The sequence below is a fragment of the Panthera tigris genome, chromosome A3 (genome assembly GCF_018350195.1).
Source record: "Panthera tigris isolate Pti1 chromosome A3, P.tigris_Pti1_mat1.1, whole genome shotgun sequence".
NCBI lineage: Eukaryota > Metazoa > Chordata > Mammalia > Carnivora > Felidae > Panthera > Panthera tigris.
In genome coordinates, this window is record NC_056662.1 from 22,147,737 (window position 1) to 22,167,755 (window position 20,019).

Consider the following 20,019-nt stretch of genomic DNA (forward strand, 5'->3'; position numbering starts at 1 on the left):
GCTCCGCTCCGCCCGCGCTGCTGGGGTTCCGGTCTTTGTCCCCACTTTGTGGGTTTGATCCCAAGGGAGAGCCCTGGGGAAGCGCGGTACAGACGTCCTCGGTTCACTAAGCCCGTTTGTCCTCGGCCCATTTCAGCAGATGTTTACAGACGTCTGTACGTCTATAACTTTATCGCTTCTCGGCCTTTTGGCTAAGATCAAGTGTACGTCTATAACTTTAATTCTATACTAGATCCTGAAGCTAGGCGCCTACAATGCAGAGGCGAGACAAGAATTCTTATCATTCAAACAGAAGTATGTTATAGAATTCGTTCAAAACTTTCACCCAGGGGCGCCTGGCTGGCTCAGTCAGTGGAGCATGCAACTCTTAATCTCAGGGGTCGTGAGTTCGAGCCCCACGTTGGGTGTAGAACCTACTTTTAAAAAGGGAAAAAATTTGCTGAACACGTACTCTATGCCCTGTGCTGGTTTTTGGAGGTGAAATGAAATTGTGAGATAATAAATGTTACTGCTTTGAGCTACGGTGTTTCAGAATAATTTGTTACACAGCATAGATAACTAATAAAAGTACATAGACTGTCAAAGAGAAGGGATTGGATGGTGGAGATCCAAAAAAGAATTGAGACCTAACCTGGGGTGCCTGGGTGGCTCAGTCGGTTGAGCTTCTGACTTCAGCTCAGGTCATGATCTCACAGTTCATGCGTTCCAGCCCTGCATCTGTCTCTCTGCCATCATCTCAGAGCCTGCTTCAGATCCTCTGTCTCCCTCTGTCTGTGCTTTCTCTAAAAAATAAGTAAACGTTTGAAGGAAAAAAAAAAAATTGAGACCTAATCTTACCTTCAAGGAGCTCACTCTTAGAGGACACAAAAATAATGATAATTCAGTCAACATCCACTAACTCCATGCTTTATGAGGCGATACAGAGGCTACAAAACTGTAGCATTCATTTATTCATTCAACAAATATTTATGGAGTTTCTACCCTGGATCGTGTACCATGGAACTGGGAAGACAATGGCAGGTAGGTGGGTTCCCAGCCTCACTGTGCTTACAGTGTAGGGGTTAATGTCTGACACCCCCATTAATCACACAGAGAAATGTATATGAATCAGGAGATCTGTTGGGAGGAAAGGGAAACCACGAGAGAATAAATGACATGGGAGATACAATCAAGACAGGGTGATCAGGGAAGGCCTCTCTGGGGAGGTAACATTTAAGCTAAGAAATGAGGAATGCGTAGGAATTTTCCAGGCAAAGAGAGGAAGGAAAGAGCATGGCAGGAGGTTGAAAGGCTGTGGGAAAGACTTGGAGCATAAGAAGGGGGAGAAGCTGAGCTTGAAGGGTACAGATATATAGGACAAGACTTGGTATTTGCCCTTAAAGGGACTCACTGCGGGATGTGGATGAGGAGGGTCATAGGAGACAGAGATGTTTTATGTGTTGAAATGTATGCCCTACCCCACACCCCACCCAACAGAAATCTATGTTGGAGTCCCAACCCCCAGTACCTCGAATGTAATCATACATGGAGGTAGGGTCTTGACAGAGGTAATCAAGTTAAAATGAGGTGATTAAGATGGGCGCTAATCCAATATGACTGGTGTCCTTATTCAAGGGGGAAATTTGGACACAGATGCACACACAGGGAGCATGCCATGTGAAGATGAAGGAAGATCAAGGATGGTGCTTCGGGACAGCTGGGTGGCTCAGTCAGTTAAGCGTCTGACTTCAGCTCAGGTCATGATCTCGCGGTTTGTGAGTTTGAGTCCTGCGTCGGGCTCTCTGCTGACAGCTCAGAGCCTGGAGCCTGCTTTGGATTCTGTGTCTCCCTCTCTCTCTGCCCCACCCCTGCTTGCCCTCTGTCTCTCTTTCAAAAATAAATAAACATTAAAAAAATAAAAATAAATAAAAAGGATGATGCTTCTGCGAGCCAAGAAGTGACAAAGATTGCCAGCAAACCACTGGGAGCCAGGGGAAAGCAATGGAACAGATTCTTCCTCCCAGCCCTCAGCTTTGATTTCAGATTCCTAGACTCCAGAGCTGTGAGAAAATAAATATTTGTTGTTTAAGCCACCCAGTTTGTGGTACTTTTTTCGGGCAGCCCTAGCAGACTAATATGGATGTGCAGGTGCTTTGAGACCTGCCACTCCATCTCCAAATGTAAAAGATATCCAATGTGGCTGCTGTAGGCATAGCTGCTGTTGCACTCTCTGGAAGCTCCTGGAAAAGGCTCCGGCTGGGTCTTGCTCATCCCTGTGCCCTGCATGGCTCCATCAGCACCGCAGCAGGGTGAAGAACTCTGTGCCATGCTTCCTCCTATCCATAATACCTAGGCAAGGGACACTGCTCGCACCGTGAAAGAAAAAGTTGAAAAAGACATGGCTTCTGCTCTGAAAACAATTTCTAAACTAGATGAACACATGACAGTATAAACTGGTTTATAATTACCTTTATTCCATGTTCACTAAGTGCCAAGCACTTTCCATATATCAATATTCTCCTGCCAGCAAGCCTTATAAGGCAGCTGTAATTATTCTCGTTTGCAAGACACCTAGGGATGGAGAAGTTCAGCAACTTCCCAAGGTCCCACGGAGATTCTGTGCATAACCAATGCACACCCGGCCAACCTGTGCAAGCCAGATAGGTGCTCCAGGAAGAAAGGAAGGATCCACAGGGACTGAGGTATCTGAGAAGGCTTCGTGAAGGAAGCAGCTCAATGTGGGTCCCAGATAATGGGTTGGATTGAATATGGGAAAAGGAAAGTCGAGGTGCCAGATTTACTTTTGCTACTTCTGAGCCCTTGGTTTTGTTGGTCTCTTTGCCTGGAATGCTCTCCTCTCTTGGCTTTTCCCAAGACAGGCTCTTTTTCATTCCTTAGGGCTCAGCCCAAATACAAAATTTTCCGAAAAGGCTTCCCTGACCACCCATTCTAGCTGGTGGTTGTTTTAAAAGGTGGCTCCAGCATATTACCCATCCCACAGGCTCTTCTGGCCCGTAACTGCTTCGACCAATAGCATACTCTGGAAGAGACTGTGTCAGCCTCAGGCGTGGCACTTACCTGGCCTGGGAGTCAGCCACATAAGAAGCGTGACTAGCCTGAGGTCAGTGAACTGTGAGAAGTTCAAGCCACATGGGAGGAAGAGATTCCAAGGAGCATCAGACACCAGGTCAGGGAGTCAAGAGCCATCTTGGAGAGGTGAAGAGATGGAAAGATATGAGATAAAGGGAAGATGGTAGAATGTTAAGTGTACGACCTAGGTGGTAAGTATAATGTTGCCTGTACAATCCTTTTGATTTCTTTATATGTCTGACTGTTTCACTACAAAGTTTGGGGCGAAGAGAAGCCATCTTGGAGGTGGATTCTCCAGCCCCAGATACCTCAGCTGATACCACATGGAGCAGAGATGAAGCTCCCAGTCCAGCCTTTTCCAGATTCCTGACCCACATTATCATGAGCTAAACAAATGAGTACTTTAAGCCACTAATTTTGGAGTTACAGATAACGGAAACTAAGTAGACTTCTCTTACTCTCCATCACAGCTCCCTGCCCCTTTCCTTTATAGCATTACCACAGTTGGAGATTGTCTTGTTTCCTTGATTATTCGTCATCAGCCTCTCCCCCACTAGAGTGTAACTTCTGTTTCCTCTGCTCACTCCTTCTGCCAACACCTAGCACATTGCCTGGTACGTGGAGGTACAAGTGAATGTTTGTTGAGTGACTAACTGTGCCCGGGAGATGGAACCCTTCTGTAGAGTAATGGGGGAGAACATAGAGTTCGTGGATGGGGGAAAAGCTGGAATTTGTCAGTTGGGCTGCCCAACTCCCATGTGTACAAACCTCAAGAAGCAGAAAGAGGCAGCCCCCTCTCCCACTATGGCAGATGCGTGGGGTAAACACACCCTTACCTCAATTCCTGTTAGAGCATGGATGCTGGATGTACTCATGATGTGTCAGAGTCCCCCATCCCAGACCAAGTCCGGAGGCAGAAATTCCAGCCGTAAAGGTCAGCCAGAGACAGAGGCGAGTCCAGAGTAGGGGGCCTTGTTTGGAGCAGGCGGCTCCAGGGGCAGGATCTTAGCCACTTGGCTTTGGGTGGTTCCTGCCCGAGCCCAGTTCTGCAGTGTCCCATCACCTCCTTCTGTCTTAGGTTCAGCTCAGGTGTGAAGCCCAGAAGGCTGAGTGTGGCAGATCCTGATAAATCTAGGACACAGGGCTGAAACAGGTGATCTGGACATCTTCTACGTGCCAGAGAGGCCAGGGACGTTTTCCGCTCTGAGGCAGCAAGGCCCAAACAACCATGGAGACTCGTCACATCCTGGTCTCTTGCTCTGGGCCTCCAGGAGCCTCATAGCAGGTAACCAACTTTGATTGACAAAGCCTGTTCTCTTGCTTTCTGCCACGTATGAAATGGACTCAGGGCTGGATTCCACGCTCAGATGTCTATAAACACAAGGTACCCAAGTCCTTTTCCTGTGCTCTAGGATCTTCCAGGAGCAGAGCTGCTATAAGGAGGGGAGGTTCACATTCCAGCGTGGAGCTCATGAGATTGGTCAGCAAAGAGAATTTCCATCAGAAGAGAGATTACATGTCAACACCAGCCTGCCCTTCCCAGGAAAATCCAAACACTCCAACTTGTTCTTGAGACCCAGGATCTCCCACAGTCCTGAGACCTGAAAAGCTTTATTCAGCAGACATTCTTTGAGTGCCAACCGTATGTCAGGTAACCACTGGGGACAAGATCTTGGGCTCTGGTGGGGGAGAGACACAGAAACAAACTAATACAATAGGATATTTTGAGTTCTTCAAAAGAAGTGTGTGCAAAGGGACATAAGAACCCAGGAGAAGCCTCGGATTTCTGCCTTTGGCAATCATGGAAGGCGTCCCAGAATAGGTGATATTCACTCACCAGAAGGAGATTACAGCAGAAGCAAAGGACCAGGCCAGGGTTCGCACCTCTAGCTCCCCCCTCAGGGAGCGAGTCCAGAACTTTATATCTCTGAAATGCTTCAGTCATAGGAGCAGCACAGACATCACATGCACCTAGCATCTGGACGATATTAATTACCACCATGTTTATTAAGTGCCCCATTAAACTTGATTCTCACCAACAGCATGGTTGGCTCCCTGGGCTAAATCCGTGCTAAATATTCAATTACACACAGCACAAGCAGAATCGTATTTGGCAGGGATTAGTTCACTTGTCCTGCGAAGGCACTTTTCCAACTGAATAATAATGGTGTCTTTTAATTGTGTGGTATCCTCCTCTTGAGGGACTTTAAGCCAGAACATCTCCTCAGAGGGAGACAGAACCTGGGTGTCATCATCTCCATTTTGTACTTGGATGAACTCGGTAAAGAGATCTGGCGCTAGCCACATAAAGCTCCAATCTTTCTTCTCTTTTGGGGCCCAGCTCAAATGACCTCTTCTTTGAAGGTTTTTCAGCTCCCTCATCAGAATTTCTCTGAAGTACACGACACTGAAAGAAGCTGAGAGCATCGGCAGAGCCTTCACTGTGTCCAGGGCCCTGTGATGGATGCTTGGCCTGCATTCACTCACTTGGTCGTCCCCTCCCCCCACCAACCCTGAGAGAGTGCTTCCATTGCATAGCGGAGGAAACTGAGACATAAAGAAGTTGAGAGATGGGTCTTGGATTGCGCAACTCATAAGTGTCAGAAGTCAGGATTCAAACCCAGGCCTCTAAGCCCATTGTCTTAACCACACACAATCCTGGCCCACTTGTTCTTTCACTCAACAAGTATTTATTGAGCGCCTACTGTATACCCAGTCTTGCTAGGAGTACAGTACTTGCTAGGGATGCAGTGGTGAGGAAAACATCATCGTATCCTAACAAAGATTATTGTCTAGAAGGGAAGACAGATTTAAAATCCTTCCACAAACAATTATTTAATTAGACACATCGATCATCAGCCAGTGTTAACAGAATGTAACCCAACTGGATAAGACACTTAGCAGGGTGAGAAAAGAAATCAGGTGCCTGGATGGTTCCTTGTTTTCTATAATTCAGGGGTCAGTCCATTCTTCCTTTCTTCTTAGACTCTGTGGCTGAGCAATGCCTACCGATTCCCACATATGCTTTGGGAATATCCACAAATCAGTTCCCTCTCTAAATCACAGTTTTCCCAGCTATAAAATGGGAATGGAAATAACAAAAGACTGGAAGCAACCCAAATACCCATCAACAGGGACTGTTTACATAAATGATGGTACATTTACACCATGGAATATGCAGCTATTAAAAAGCATGAGACAACCCGAAATGCTAGAGAAGGATTGCTAAGACATCATTGAGTGAAAGAACAAGGTCAGGGATGGTGGGTATGGAATGTTCCCAGCTGCTTCCATAAAAAAGGAGAAAGGAGGTAAAGGAACATGCTTATCTATGCATGGGCTATCCCAGGAAAGATGCACAAGAAACAGGTAATAGGACACGCCCCCCCCCCTCCAGGAGGGGACCTGGACACCAGGGGTTATGGGGAGACTTGCTCTTTTTTTTTTTAATTTTAGAGAGAGAGAGCACACTCGAGCGGGAGAGAGGGGCAGAGGGGGAGAGAGAATCTTAAGTGGGCTCCATGAGCCTGGGATCATGACCCGAGCCGAAATCAAAAGTTGGACGCTCAAGCAACTGAGCCACCCAGACGCCCTGAGACTTCCTCTTACTGTGTACCATTTTGTACCTTTTGGATCTTGCACTCTGTGCATGTAATGTCTTGAAAGATAAACTAATCGATTCTTTAAAATTTTTTATACAACCTTTTCATGGGAATACAAATGCAGTCAAATAGGGCTGCTCACATCCACCCACCTTACAGTGTTATTGTTAGTTTCAAAGGAGAGGTCAGATTTGGCAACCCTTGGAAAACAGAAAACAACTAGAACACATGTTGCTCCTAATGGGACGAGGTAGGAATAAGGGCCAAACAGAGAAGAAAGGAGCAGAAAGAAGGAGGAAAAGCAGAGAGAAACAAAGAGGCCGTGCATAAAGAGATTGACCCCAGCAGAGAGAAAATCACAGTTACTTTAGTGCCACTGAGACCCCAAGGCTGTGTGCTACCTGCTTCTTTCTAGCCAGCTGCCGGGTTGCCATGGTAATGTAATAGCCTGTGAAAAGCTTATTTATGAGTCTGAAAACATTAAAAAAAAAAAACAAACCAACAACAGCAAGCTGCAGATAGGCAGCAATGAGCAGAGAAGGAGCCTGTGTGAAAGGAAGCATCAGGGTGACCTTCCTGGGGCTTGAGATCCCCCCTTAAAAATTGTCCGAGAGCAGAGGGTTGCACACTGGAGCACGTATCCAAATCACCTGGAAGGCTAGTTAAAACACAGACTGCTATGTTTTAACCAACCCCAGAGATTGGTTAGAGGTCTGGAGTGGGCACTTCTAACAAGTTCCCAGGAGGTGCGAATACTGTGGTTTGGGGGCCATATTTAGAGAACCACTGTCCTAAAAGAGCTCTAAAGGCCTCTCCAACTCGGGGATTCCATGAGCCATGTGCTCCAGCTCCCGTTCTCCCTGAGCACATCCATCCCCTCCATCAGCTCCTCTGTTAACTAAGCAGCTACACCATCTCAAAGGATGGCCCAACACAGGTCTTGAGGTAGCTCAAAGCAAGTAGCGGGCCAGGAGCTTACAGGGCAGTTTCCAAGGCAGAGGCCAACACCTCATACAAGCAATTGCATGGAAAGATTGGCTGGCATTCCAGCTGCCTTTGCCAGAACTCTCTCATGGGGCTAATTAACTGGGTGCAATAGCCAACAGGTGCTGCTGGGCCAGAGGAAGGGCGGCTGCCAGTCAAGACTGAGGTTGAGCAAGGGCCAGGGCTGGTTGGAGAGGATTTGAAAAATGATAGAAGCCAAATCATCAGGCATTATAATTTACCACAGTGGGCTTCCGGTTCCCCATAGAAATGGAAACAGGCAGACAAATCCAAACCCCCAGCCCCATCCAACACACAGAGCGCGCTCAGCGAGAAAGTTCATGGCTAGGGTAGAATGCAACCCTTGAGGACAAGACCTTCCCTATTCAGGTTTCTAGCACATTCAACAAATATTGGGAGAGTGCCAGACATGTCAGGTGACCCTCACGTGGGCAGTGAGCCAGGGTAGCCCCTGCCCTCATGGAGTCTACATTTAAGTGAAAGGAGACAGACATTACTCAAAGAATCATACGATTTAATTGTGCTGCGGTTATGTAAATGAGTGATCTGGTTCTTAGGAAATAATCCTTAAATATGTAGGGGTAAAGGACAAGATGCCTGTAACGTTTTCTCAAGTAGTTCAAAAAAATAACAATCATGTATATAGTGTATTAGCTATACATGTGTGAATGTAGATATAAACTATATAATCGATCATGCACAGAGAGAGAAACAGAAAATAATAAAGCAAATGTGACAAAACATTAACAATTGTTGAATCCGGACCAAGAATGTATGGGAGTTCTTTGTATTACTCTTGCAACTTTTCTGAAAGCTTAGTAACAGTACGAAGCCTTGAAGATTCTCTCTCAGGTCTTCAAATGAATATACAGTTATCTCCCTGGGTTGAAGAGGTACCACTGAACTACAGCGTATATCCAGAAAAGCATATTGACAGAGAAGCTCTTGAACAAATTCATCTGTATAAGATTCTGTAATATTAAAATGGTCCCATCTAGTGTCATGTTTTCTTGTGTGTATTACAAATTGACTTTTAAAAAACATCACCCCCCCCCAAAAAAAAGAATCACATACTTACAGATTGTAACAGTGACGAGTGCTATTTTTTTTTTTTTTTTTTTTTTTTTTTCAGTACAGAATGATGTAAGGACCTAAAACTGGAGTGGTTCGTCTTAGGTAGGGAGGCCAAGGAAGGCTTTGTTGTAGTGGCAGGTTTGACCTCAGGTCTGAGCAGAAGTTGACCGGGAGAAGAGAGCCAGCTGCCTTCCAGGCAGAGGACAGGGCTCCAGCAAAAACCCTTTCACGGGGAAACAAAAGCACATTGGAGGAACCGGGAAAAAAAATGAAACTTGGGCCCTTGGGGCTGAGAGTTGCCACACCCTCGCCTTCTAGCTCAGCACGTTGGTGAGGAGCTGGGGCACGGGGCAGGGTTTCAGGAGAGGGCCGCTCTTCTGGCCCGGGGAGGAGTCCGCATTGTTTCTCTCCTGCCCCTTTCGGTCCACTTTCTTGTGTGTCTTCCTCTGGCTCCCCTCCGCCCTTAGTTCTTAAAGACTCTGCTCGAATGCAGCTCCCCAAGTGCCACTGGGCCAGAACGCCACAACATACGGCACCATATGGCCACCACTGGCCTTTAGCTCCATTTCAGCCCCAAATCCCTGGCTGCCATTCACCAACCTCTTTACCTGCCATAGAAAGAACATCGGGCTGTCCTTTACACTTATTTCTACCGTTTGCTTCCAGGGCCTCAGGCCGCCGGCTCCATCTGTGGGTGGCTTGTGCGGTTTCCAGCTGCTCTTCAGCCACCACTGGTTTCCCAAGAGCGGCACGTGGAGCCACCTCCTAGATTTCCTCTGGGGGGTCAGCCAAGTGCGACCCTGGGTGATTTGGAAGCACGAGCCTGCATAATAAACACGTGGCGTCTCCACGGCGTCTTTCATCCAAGCTATCCAAGCGTTTTGCTGACATGGGGTAACATCAGACCAAATCCTGAAACTCGGGGGATGAGCGACATTTCATTAGGTGTTCATTGGATCAGAGAATTCAGAACTCTTTTTTTTTTTTAACGTTTTATTTATTTTTGAGACAGAGAGAGACAGAGCATGAACGGGGGAGGGGCGGAGAGAGAGGGAGACAGAATCTGAAGCAGGCTCCAGGCTCTGAGCCGTCAGCACAGAGCCCGACGCGGGGCTCGAACTCACGGGCCGTGAGATCATGACCTGAGCCGAAGTCGGGCGCTTAACCGACTGAGCCACCCAGGCGCCCCAAGAATTCAGAACTTTTAAGAAATATTTTATTTATTTTTAATGTTTATTTTTGAGAGAGAGAAGGGCAGGGGAGCACAAATAGGGAAGAGGCAGAGAGAAGGAGACAGAGGATCTGAAGAAGCGAGCTCTGTGCTGACAGCAGAGAACCTGGTGTGGGGCTCAACCTCAGGAACCGGGAGATCATGACCTGAGCCGAAGTCAGATGCTTAACCGACTGAACCACCCTGAGTTCAGTCCCTCTGAATTCAGAACTTAAAGGGAACTTTGAGATCTTGTGGTCTAGCACCCTCATGCTGCAGATCAGCTCAGAGAAGTGAAAGAACTTGTCCAAGGTCACAGAGCAAGTCTGTAGAGGAGCTGGACCCAGAATCCAGGTTTCCTGACGCCTAGCAGAAGGGCAGAGCCCAATTACTAAACCAGTTAATAAACCATATACAGGACCTCCCAGGAAGCTAGCATTCTGAACGGCCACAGGAAGAAGAGCAGTCCTTAGTTAGGAAGTGAGCAGTCTGGAGAGCCTTGGTGGGAAATGAGCCCCAGAAATCTGTCCCGTTGCATTCAGCAGCTACTCCTCGTGCTATTTTTATTCTGTTTGGTTTCACTTTAGACCCGGTTCCTATTTCACATTTATGACTAGAGGCCTCTGAGTGAGGAAAAGGGAAGTCAGAAAGAAGGATCTCTTCTTTTGTACTCTGCAAATCTTTCCAGACTTTTTTTTTTTTTTTTTCCCTTTATAACATTTCCTTCCCAGGGCCCCGACAAGCTTCGCAAATCTGCATTGCCAATCCCCTGTTCCCTTCTCTGTAATTATCTTGGGAAAATTTAAATTCCTTATCATGGCTTTGTGACAATACCGGCTCAAGATAAGCAAGCCAGGCTTCCATTCTGAGGTCTTGTCAAATTGCCCTCAGTAGGTTCCCTTAATAAGAATTATTGTTAGAGTTTTTTTTTTTCCGAGTGTGATAATGACATTGTGACTATGTCAAAGAAAGCGTCCTTATCTTTTTTGTGTTACATACTTAAATATTTAGGGATGAAATGATAAGAGGTCTGGGATTTGCTTCAAAATACACCAGTGGGGAAAGGTAAAGAAAAAATACGCTCCTTAATATGCTGTTTTCTACCCCGTTTCTCTTGTAAGCTCTTTTTGCAACATCTTCCCCCAGCCTCCCACCCCCAATCTATGAATCCGCTTATTTTGTCTCTGGGGATGGGCTTTGCTTCTTGGAGTCTCAGCAGAGAAGACAGTGTGGATGCTGGAGCCAAAGAGGCTCAGATTCAAAACCCTGGCTCCGCCCCGAGGAGCGCAGGGACCAAAGGCAAGACATTTATCCGTGACGTGGAAATCATAAACTAACAGCAACCGGCCTCCTTTTCTGATTGTCTTCTTGCCCGCTGTTTCTCATTCTGCTGCCAGCTGCCCTGGGATGTGCATTCTAAGATCCCGCCGATGCCCCACAGCTTGGCTACCTTCTTCTCTGCACCGGCCCCTGGCCCAGAACCAAGCTCCAGATTGGGTCCAACTGCCTGTTACCTGCTTCCTTCTGGACGTCCTTTGAGTCCTAAAAACTCACCGCATGGAAATCGGAGGTCACCGCAACCTGCTCCCCCAGAGTACCCATCACCCCTCAGGCCCCCAGCTGGAAACATCAGCTCATTCTCAACATCTCCCCCTCCTCCACTTCCCTTGTCCTTTCTACCCCAGGCCCAGTGGTCCCATCTCCCAGGGCCCTCTCGCATCCAGCCCCCTGTGCGTCCCGCCACCTCCTTGGTGGGCCTTGGCTCAGGCCCTCAGAACCACAGGCCTGAACACCTGTAAAAGCTTCCTAGCCAGGCTCCCTCCTTGTGGCCACTCTGCTTTTCAGTACCCCCTCCGGGCTGCTGGCTTGAAAGCCTCCCATGGGGCTGTCTCCACTGAGAAGGGAAAAGGCCCAAATTCCCAAGCGTGGTGTTTGACACCCTGCATGGCTGGGTCTTCACATATCATTCCAGAATCATTTTCTGTATTTCCTGCCAATGAAGTTGTAGGCCTGGGTTTCTCAGACTGTGGTCTCTCACACCTGCATCAGAATCACCTGAGGCCTTGGCTAAAACTGCAGAACCCTGGGCCCTACCCCAGACAACTGAACGTGGGGGTCCAGGCCCAATGCAAAGGCTTGAGGACCCTCACGGTAGCCACCCAAACGACTTGCCACGCGCTGACCGTGCAGCCCGGCCTCTGCTCATGCTGTAGTAGAGTTTCCCTTTTCTTCAAGGCCCAGCTTAAACGCCATCTCCTCTGCAGCCTTTGCTGAGCCCTAGCAGAGCAAACTCCCCACCCACCCTGCTCCCTTAGCACATGAAACACACCTCTGTTATAGACCATGTGTTCCACACCATATCTAATTATCTGTTGGCCTGCCTGCCTTCCCAGCTGGAATGAAGTCTCCACCAAAGCAAGCCCACGGAATGCCTGGAGCCCCCAGCACAGCGAATGGCACACAGCAAGCACTGAATAAATATCTATTCATTTGAATTGTATCTTACCACTCCTTGGTTCCCGGATACCAAAACACAATGCTTAATACCCAGAGGGCATAATTACAGGGAGGTCTGAGGGGTGAATTGTCAAAGGATGGATGAAACCCTGAATGAATGATGAAATATGCAAATGTATTGGTGATGAGTGTTCATCGTTCTGAAATGCTTGTGCCTGCCTGAGTCTATTTCGAACCCGAAGGATGTGTGAATTGGGTCAGATGTGAGGCTGGGACTTTTGGTTCCAGGTTCAACGGGGGAGATCACCAAAGTTCTGATGTTAATAGGAAATGTCACTGTCACCACATCAAATGCATGTGAAAAGTACAACTTGGTCATCAGACATGGGAAATCCTCACTCTTTACACCTCACAGGTCCACAGAGACCCTACTGATACTGCCCAAAGGGAAATCTGGTATCTGTTGTGAGGAGTCAGCAGAAATCAGCCTTAAGATGCTGAGGCTGGGGGCATTGAGGGTGCCTGGGTAGCTCAGTCGGTTAAGCATCCACTTTGGCTCAGGTAACCATCTTGCTAGTCTGTGAGTTCAAGCCCTGCATTAGGCTCTGTGCTGACAATTCAGAGCCTAGAGCCTGCTTAGGATTCTGTGTCTCTGTCTCTCTCTGCCCCTCCCCACTTGCACTCCATCTCTCTCTCAAAAATAAACATTAAAAAAAAATTTTTTTTTTTTTTTTAAAGATGCCAAGGCTGGGGCCGCAGTAGCACTGCTCCAGGGCACTAGGGCATGTCTGGAGGCAGACCTGTGCCACTTCTGGCCATGGCTTCCCCATTTACTGTCTGAGTGAGATTAGATGAGTTACCCAATGGCTCCAACACTCAGCTTCTTCCACAATAATTGGGGCGCCTGGGTGGCTCATTCGGTTGAGTGTCCAACTCTTAATTTCAGCTTAGGTCATGATCCCAGGGTCATGGGATAGAGCCCCACATCAGGCCCCGTGCTGAGTGTGGAGAGTGCTTGAGAGTCTCTCTCTCCCTATGCCCCACTCCTCTCCCCCACCCCGTCTTAAAAAAAAAAAAAAAAAAAAAAAAAAGCAACCACTTTGTGCTCCTAACCCTTAAATTTGTTGAATGAGATCATGCATGTTACATGACTGGTACATAGTAAACATCAAAAGATATTACGGCTATACTGCTGTGCTGTGATCCAAGACAACTGGATTCCTATAAGGAGTTGGGTGGGGGTGAATGGGGCTGACCCTGGGGCTGGAGTGACAGGAGTTAAGCAGAAAGCCAGGTGTCAGCCGTGGATTAGGTGTGGATTCTGGGGTTTTTAGAGGAGAGTTCCAGCTCCAAGGGTGGGGCTGGGTGTGGAAGCTGAGCTGCATTCTGCTCTGTGGCCTGGGTGTTCAGGGACCAGATGACACGGGATAGGGGGAGGTCAGGAGGAGGTGGCTGGACTGGAAACTTGAGCTCTGGAGAGAAACCAGCAACTCTACTTCCAGTCTGGAAGTGTCTGAGGGCACTTTGGCCCTACTCTGGAGCCCAGGTTTATGCATCCATGGCTAATGGAGCTCTGTTAACTGCCCTATCACCACCGTGGGGAAGTGCAGCCATATCCTGGCCCCGACACTGGGCACCCAGTTCAGATGGGAACCAGAAACTGGAGTCCCAGGCAGGCTGCGGGGTTTTCCTGTAGACAGTCAAATAATGCGAAGTTCCTCTGGCTGTGTCTGCAGGTCCTGTTGTCACTAAGATCCTCCAACTCAGCTTCCAAGTGAGAAGGGGCCTCCCGACAGACAGATGTCCCCTCCTCTGCCGGGCCACATTGTTGCCTGATGAGCCAGGCTTGAAGAAGTCTCCATATGCTGGGCTTTCTCCTCTGGGCTTTCTCCTGGGGATCCTGGGGCAGGGGCTGAGTTTGGGGAACACACAGCCTTCCCTAACTGGAAACACAACTGAGAACCCAGGGCAGGAAATGGGCAGAGAGAGATAGGCGGCCCAGGTGGCTGAGGAGGGGGTGGCCTGAATACATAACGGACCTGGACCCCTCGGTTCTCCTGGATTTCACAGGAAACAAAACCCGGCACTTGGGGCCTCTGGTGTTTGCAAGGAAGCCTGACATCTCCCAAAGACTGGAGAACAGCGACATCTCCCGGCTGCCTGTGGTCAAGGCCCTCCTCCCTGGTGAGAAAATCGCAAGGGCTTCAGAAACCATCTTAGGGACCTGATGCCTTTAAAATCCTAGAACAAAGAGGATTTGGCCTCTGATTCAGTCAATCTGGGGTGGAGCCCAAGATTCTGCATTTCCAACAAACTCCCAGGAGATACTGTTACTGTTGGTCTAGGAAACACACCTTCATTATCAAGCTTTATATATGCCAGTTACATCTTTTTAAAAAAATTTTTTTAATCTTTATTCTTGAGAGAGAGAGAGAGAGGGAGGGAGAGAGAGAGAGAGAGCACGTGTGAACAAGTAGGGAAGGGGCAGACAGAGAGGGAGACAGAATCTGAAGCAGGTTCCAGGCTCTAAGCTGTCAGCACAGAGCCTGATGCAGGGCTCGAACTCACAAACTGTGAGATCATGACCTGAACCGAAGTCGATGCTTAACTGACTGAGCCACCCAGGTGCCCCTATGCCAGTTACATCTTAATAAAGCTGGGAAAAGAAAGAAGGCTTTAGGGGGCTCAAAAATTAATCAGATGTGGGGCACCTGAGTGGCTCAGTCGGTTGGGCTTCCGACTCTTGAGTTTGGCTCAGGTCGTGACCTCACGGTTCATAGGATCGAGCTCCACTTTGGGCTCTGTGCTGACAACGTGGAGCCTGCTTGGGATTCTCTCTCTCCCTTTCCCACCCACCCCCTCACCCCCAGCTCATACACCTTCTCTCTCTCTCTCTCTCTCAAAATAAATCAATAAATATTAAAAAAATTTTAATTAGGTCTGGTTGCAGACATCCCAAGTGTCTCAGGAAAGGAGACACTTCCACATATAAAATCAGTCAACCACAAGGCAAGGCCAGGAGGGAGGAGCAGGGTGTGAGAATGCTTCTTGGGGAGGTAGAGTCCAAAGAGGTCTTTATTTTTTATTTTATTTTATTTTTCAATATATGAAGTTTATTGTCAAATTGGTTTCCATACAACACCCAGTGCTCATCCCAAAAGGTGCCCTCCTCAATACCCATCACCCACCCTCCTCTCCCTCCCACCCCCCATCAACCCTCAGTTTGTTCTCAGTTTTTAAGAGTCTCTTATGCTTTGGCTCTCTTCCACTCTAACCTCAAAGAGGTCTTTAAAGGCTGGTCAGATCTCCACCAGGGAGAGCTTGCCTAACAGGATCAGCTGGGGACAGCCTTCCCGCACGGTACCTACCAACCCAGAAAACCAACCTGGTTAGCATTCATAACTGACTTGGGACAGGCCTAAAGATTCCATGCAAGGTGAATATTTAAAACACTTATGGGAGTAACATTTCCAAGCAACCCAGAATTGCTTAATTGATTTGCTAAGTACAATCAACTTCACCTCTTTATTTATTTATTTTTTATTTAAAAAAAAAATTTTTTTTTTAACGTTTTATTTATTTTTGAGACAGGGAGAGACAGAGCATGAATGGGGGAGGGTCAGAGAGAGAGAGACACAGAATCTGAAACAGGCTCCAGGCTCCGAGCTGTCAGCACAGAGCCCGACACGAGGCTTGAACTCACGGACCGCGAGATCATGACCTGAGCCGAAGTCGGCCGCCCAACCGACTGAGCCACCCAGGCGCCCCCAACTTCACCTCTTTAAAAAAGCTCTCCTAATGACCTTCCCAAATGCAGACTTTTCCAGAAAAAGATGAACTTCTGATGGTTATTGGATCACCAACCAATCACGGGCACTTCTGCTTGGGTAGGATATGAAGTAGGGGGAAGGACCCCATCAGCCCCATTTTACAGAATGGGAAACTGAGGTTCAGGAAAGTCCCTTGACTTTGCCTGAGGCCCCCCAACTGGGCCAACCGTGTGAACCTTGGTCCCTCACCCTGACATAGCACTCATGAGTGCTCATGTGACATCTGCTGCTGCTGACTCCGTAAAAATAGGCCTAGAAGGCACACTAGGTGGGGAGTGTCAAGGGAATCTGGGAGTCTAGGGTCCAGGCCTTCCCCTTCCCTGCACACTGGCCTCGGGCTGGGAACGCTGCCATCATCCAGGGAGGGCGATGAAAGCAGCTTTTATAAAGCAGGGTCTGAGGCCCTCAGACAGGCCCCCTTTGTCGACTTCCTCTGCCCTCCCCACCCGCAGGCCCACTGCCTTTAGCATCACCCTCCCTGAATGGCTGGCTTCAACACACTGGAAATTTGCAACACAAACGCACGGCTTGTCTCTCTCCCAGTGGAGCCTCTCTGCCCCAGCCTTTTGGGGCTTTTTAAAGCCTGCCTTTCTCTGCGGCATTTTTTTCCACAGCTCAAGTCCCCAGCCCCTAGAGCAGGCACGATCGCTAATTAACTCTGGGTTAAAACCCGTCCTGGGAAGAAAGCCGGGTGGCAAGCGAGGCGTTCCCACCGCCTCTCAGAGGATAAGGACGAGGCGGCTGGCTGCGGGGATTGGTGGAGGGGGGGCTGCGCTCTCACTGTCAAGGCTGGTTCTGGCTTCTTCCCTCATCCTCCGCCTCAAGGGCTTTGAGAATACGCTGCAAATGAAGCCCCTCTTCCCAGATGGCTCCTGCTCTTCTGGCCACCACCCTGCCCAGCTTTCAGAGCTCCGCTCTGATCAGTAAGAGCTACAGTAACAGCTGCCTTTTGCCTCGTGCATCAGACACTTTACAAGCATAGTCCTGACCCTCACAACAACCTGAGGAGGTAGCTGTCATCACCCCCATTGTACAGATGCGGTAACTGAGGCTCCGGGAAGAATAAACCCCTCGCCCAGAATCACACAGTTTGCAAGTGGCAGAGCTGAGTTTCAAATCTAAATCCGTGGGCCTCGTGCTTCTCTCTGCTTTAGGCTTTAGGCTTGTCTCTGCTCCTCCCTGAGGCTCTCCCAGCTTTAGCGTGACTTTCCCCTTCTCTCAATTCTTGGGACATTTAACCCACGTAACCGTGTGCCTGTCTCCATCTCCCTGCCTGAGGTAAGTCACTCAGCTTCTCACATGCCTGCCTCCTGCAGCTCTGAGTACAAGCACATGCCACTGTCCTCCTAGTGCTCAAGAAAATGCCATGCAGGGGGAAAGGCCCAGCCCACTCTCCTAAGAGAATAGGACCAGGCCTTCAGAGACTGACAAACTCCTAATCCAGCGAGCTCTGTGTGGGCCTAATTCGGTTCTTCATAGGTGTTTGCGGGGTAAAGAAAGGCTGGTTTAAGGACTTCCCCGGGGGACTCTCCATCACAGCTGGAATGGGGGTGCCACTTCGGAAAACAGCTTGGCCGCTTCTTAAAAAGCAAACCATTCACGTACCACATGACCCAGCAGTTCCTCTCCTAGGTGATCACCCAAGAGCAATAAAAGCACACGTTCGTACAAAGTCTTATACACGAATGTTCATAGCAGCGTTTTTCGTAACCGCCCCAAATTGAAATCTACCTAAATGTCCATCACGGTGAATGGCTCGACAAGCTGTCAGACTTTTGTACAACGGAAAGCTACTGAGCAATAAAGTGGAACGGGCTGCTGATATGGATCCAACACAAATGAATCTCAAAAACAGGTGGATGAGTGAAGGAGACTGACAGCACAGAGTACGTATTATGTGACTCCATAATTCACATGAATCCATATGAACTTTCTAGCAGAGGAAACAGTATAGAGGCAAAAGGCAGATCAGTGGTTGTCGAAGGCTGGGGTTGGAGTGGGTGTTGATAGCAAATGGGACTGGAACTTTTGGGCTGACAGAGGTATTCTAAACGGGGTTGCGTGACAGTGACACAATTTTATGAACTTATGAGAATTTGTTGAACCATAGGCTTCAAACAGGTGCCTTTTATGGTGTATGAGTTATATATACATCAATAAAACTTAAAGTTCTCGGGGCACCTGGGTAGCTCAGTCGGTTAAGCGTCTGACACTTGGTTTCAGCTCAGGTCATGATCTCCCCGTGTCATGGGTTTGAGCCCCGCGTCGGGCTCTGTGCTGACAGCTCAGAGCCTGGAGCCTGCTTGGGATTCTGTGTCTCCCTCTCTCTCTGCCCCTCACCCGCTCACACTCAAATAGAGTGTCTGTCTCTCAAAAACAAATAAATGTTGAAAACAAAAATTTTTAAATTTTGTTTAAAAATAAAATAAAAGTAAAGTAAAAAGCAAAACGGTTAAAGTTCTTTAAAAAAGAGTAGAAGACCCAGTGGGCCACGGAAGGGCCTTAGGAGAACACTAGCCTGGTGTGGGGCACTGGATTCGGGAGTCGGAAACCTTGGTTTGAGTCCTGGCTCTACCGCTGTCCAGGTGTGTGCCTGTGGATGAGTGGGTAACCTCTCTGTGCCTCTGTTATCTCTCGCTTATTACAATAGTAGCAATGGTAAGTGAGAGCTATTTTTTTTTTAATTTTTTGTTAACATTTATTCATTTTTGAAAGGCAGAGAGAGAGCGCAAACGGGGGAGGGGCAGAGAGAGAGGGAGACACAGAAACAGAAGCAGGCTCCAGGCTCTGAGCTATCAGCCCAGAGCCCGACACGGGGCTCGAACTCACGGACCAAGAGATCATGACCTGAGCCAAAGACGGCCACTTAACCGCCTGAGCCACCCAGGTGCCCCTGTGAGAGCTAATTTTTGAGACTTACTCTATACCAGGCCTGTGCCTTATGCACTGGCACCCTTAATCCTCACCCAGCAGCCTCATGAGTCGAGCCCTATCACTCTCCTCTTACAGATGAGAAAACTTGAGAAGAGGCACGAAGTCCTTAGCAACAGAACTTCAACTCAGGTTGCATTCTGATCCCCATGGCTTCTCCAGGCAATTCCATGTGTCCTACATCTGTGCTCTGGCCTGGTGTCCATTGTGGGTACTCGAGCTGTAGGTGGTCCCCACCTTGCATTCCCTGAGATAACCTCACACCTCCTGATTGTATGAGAACCTATTGCCCAGGGGGCTCCCAAACGCTCCATCTGCCCACTCTCAGTCCCTGGGGACCTGGCCTGACCTGACCACTTTGTGTCCAGGCTGGCACGGTGACAAGCCACCCAGTCCCTGCTTCTATGGGAAACACCCCTTGTGTGCTCTGTGCCAAGAACGTGGCTCGGTGCAGGCTAAGCAGAGGATCACAACATAACATTGCTAAGAGGTTCATTCAGAAGCTACTGGTTCTGTGGCCCGTGGAGGTATCCCAGGTGCAGCCAGAGGGAGTCTTCACTCCCCCCTCTTCAACCAGAGCAGTTTCCTGTTTTAAATCGCTTTATATACTGCACTTCCATAGAAGATTTCCGAAGAAAGTTCTATGCCACCTTTTTTTTTTTTTTTTTTTTTTTTTTTAAGTTTGAAAGCTGCTATTCTCTGTCAGCCCTCGCTTTTCCAAGTTTAGAAACTGAGATCTGGAGGGTAGAAGTAACTTGTTGAGGGTCACAGAGGTCATGACTAACTGACACAGGAGGGCTGGGCAGGGCTCTGGACTTGAAGCTTATGGCTCTTTCCACCC

At 48.4% G+C, this 20,019-nt stretch overlaps 1 pseudogene; it reads left to right on the forward strand.

Annotated features, from left to right (window-relative positions):
- The first annotated feature begins 171 nt into the window (after positions 1-171).
- Positions 172-317, forward strand: LOC122237557 (annotated as a pseudogene).
- The last annotated feature ends 19,702 nt before the right edge of the window (positions 318-20,019 follow it).